At 32.6% G+C, this 2,678-nt stretch overlaps 1 non-coding gene across 1 annotated transcript; it reads left to right on the top strand.

Moving 5' to 3' along the window:
- The first annotated feature begins 422 nt into the window (after positions 1 to 422).
- On the top strand, positions 423 to 530 carry LOC148578663 (small nucleolar RNA R71). Its single transcript, XR_015903942.1, has one exon. It is a non-coding gene; the product is annotated as a small nucleolar RNA R71 (small nucleolar RNA).
- The last annotated feature ends 2,148 nt before the right edge of the window (positions 531 to 2,678 follow it).

Raw genomic sequence — 2,678 nt, forward strand, 5'->3', positions numbered from 1 at the left:
CATGATGAGTTATAGGTGTTCCCATAAGGTTCACCTAAGTAATTTACCTCTGCTATTGCAGGGTTCTCAGGATCATAGGCTTCTTCTTCAGAAGGTGCCTCTTGAGTACTGTTGGATGCAGTTTGCATTCCATTCAGACTCTGAGAAATCATATTGACTTGTTGAGTCAATATTTTATTCTGAGCCAATATGGCATTCAGAGTATCAATCTCAAGAACTCCCTTCTTCATAGGCGTCCCATTACTCACAGGATTCCTTTCAGAAGTGTACATGAACTGGTTATTAGCAACCATGTCAATGAGTTCTTGAGCTTCTGCAGGCGTTTTCTTTAGGTGAATGGATCCACCTGCAGAGGTGTCCAATGACATCTTTGATAAGTCAGACAGACCATCATAGAATATGTTCAGGATGGTCCATTCTGAAAGCATGTCAGAGGGACACTTTTTGGTCAGTCCTTTGTATCTCTCCCAAGCTTCATAGAGGGATTCACCATCCTTCTGTTTGAAGGTTTGAACATCCACTCTAAGCTTACTAAGCTTTTGAGGAGGAAAGAACTTGGCTAAGAAAGCCTTGACCAGCTTATCCCAAGAGTCCAGGCTGTCTTTAGGTTGAGAATCCAACCATATTCTAGCTCTGTCTCTTACAGCAAAAGGGAAAAGCATGAGCCTGTAGACTTCAGGATCTACTCCATTAGTCTTAACAGTATCACATATCTGCAAGAATTCAGTTAAGAACTGAAAGGGATCTTCAGATGGAAGTCCATGAAACTTGCAGTTTTGCTGCATCAGAGAAACTAATTGAGGTTTCAGCTCAAAGTTGTTTGCTCCAATGGCAGGAATGGAGATGCTTCTTCCATAAAGATTGGAATTAGGTGCAGTAAAGTCACCAAGCATTCTCCTTGCATTATTGTTGGGTTCGGCTGCCATCTCCTTTACTTGTTCGAAATTTTCAATCAAGTTGTCTCTGGATTGTTGTAATTTAGCTTCTCTTAATTTTCTCTTCAGAGTCCTTTCAGGTTCTGGATCAGCTTCAACAAGAATGCCTTTTTCTCTGTCCCTGCTCATAAGAAAGAGGAGAGAAAAAGAAAAGAAGAGGAATCCTCTATGTCACAGTAAAGAGGTTCCTTATTGTTAGTAGAAGAAAAGAAGAAATTCGAACACAGATAGAAGAGGGGGTTCGAATTTGATGATGTGAGGAAGAGATGTTAGTAGATGGATAAATAATAAGAAGGAGATGAGAGGGAGAGAGAATTTTCGAAAAATATTTTTGAAAAAAAAAGAGTTAGTGATTTTTGAAAATTGTTTTTGAAAAAGGTTAGTAGTTTTTCGAAAATTCAAATAAAAAGATAAAATAATTAGTTAATTAAAAAGAAATTTTGAAAAAGGGGAAGGATGTTTTCGAAAATTAGAGAGAGAGAGTTAGTTAGGTGGTTTTGAAAAAGATAAGAAACAAACAAAAAGTTAGTTAGTTAATTGAAACAAATTTTGAAAGGGTGAGAAGTTAGGAAGTTAGAAAAGATATTTTGAAATCAAATTTTTGAAAAAGATAAGATAAGAAGATATTTTTTTTTTAAAAGATATGATTGAAATTAGTTTTGAAAAAGATTTGATTTTAAAAATCTCAATTAATGACTTGATTCATAAGAAATCACAAGATATGATTCTAGAACTTAAAGTTTGAATCTTTCTTAACAAGCAAGTAACAAACTTCAAATTTTTGAATCAAAACATTAATTGATTAAGTTATTTTCGAAAATTTTATATAAAAATAGGAAAAAGATTTTTGAAAAATATTTTTGGAATTTTCGAAAATAACTAAGAATTTTGAAAAAGATTTGATTTTTGAAAAAGATTTTGAAAAAGATGAGATTTTCAAATTGAAAATTTGATTTGACTCATAAGAAACAACTTGATTTTAAAAATTTTTGAAAAAGTCAACTCAAATTTTCGAATTTGATGAGAGAAAAAGGGAAAAATATTTTTTTTTTATTTTTGAATTTTTATGATGCAAGAGAAAAACACTAAAAAGATGCAATGCATGAAATTTTTAGATCAAAACATGTGATGCATGCAAGAATGCTATGAATGTCAAGATGAACACCAAGAACACTATGAATGTCAAGATGAACATCAAGAACAAAATTTTGAAAAATTTTGATGCAAAGAAAACATGCAAGACACCAAACTTAGAAATCTTTCATGTATAGACACTAAGATTTCAATAATGCATATGAAAAACATGAAAAGACACCAAACAAAAAATCATCAAGATCAAACAAGAGGACTTACCAAGAACAACTTGAAGATCATGAAGAACACTATGAATGCATGAAATTTTCGAAAAATGCAAGATGCATATGCAAGTGACACCAAACTTATAACATGACTCAAGACTCAAACAAGAAACATGAAATATTTTTTATTTTTATGATTTTCTAATTTTTTTGGATTTTTTTCGAAAATTATATGAAAAAGAAAAATAAGGATTCCAAAATTTTTAATATGAATTCCAGGAATCTTGCCATGTTAGTCTAAAGCTTCAGTCCAGGAATTAGACATGGCTCACTAGCCAGCCAAGCTTTCAATGAAAGCTCCAGTCCAAAACACTAGACATGGCCAATGGCCAGCCAAGCTTCAGCATGTAAAAAATCAGGCATATAAGTTTTCTTTTTTGTCATG

Source organism: Arachis ipaensis, chromosome B1, assembly GCF_059453495.1.
Source record: "Arachis ipaensis isolate K30076 ecotype BB chromosome B1, ASM5945349v1, whole genome shotgun sequence".
Classification (NCBI taxonomy): domain Eukaryota; kingdom Viridiplantae; phylum Streptophyta; class Magnoliopsida; order Fabales; family Fabaceae; genus Arachis; species Arachis ipaensis.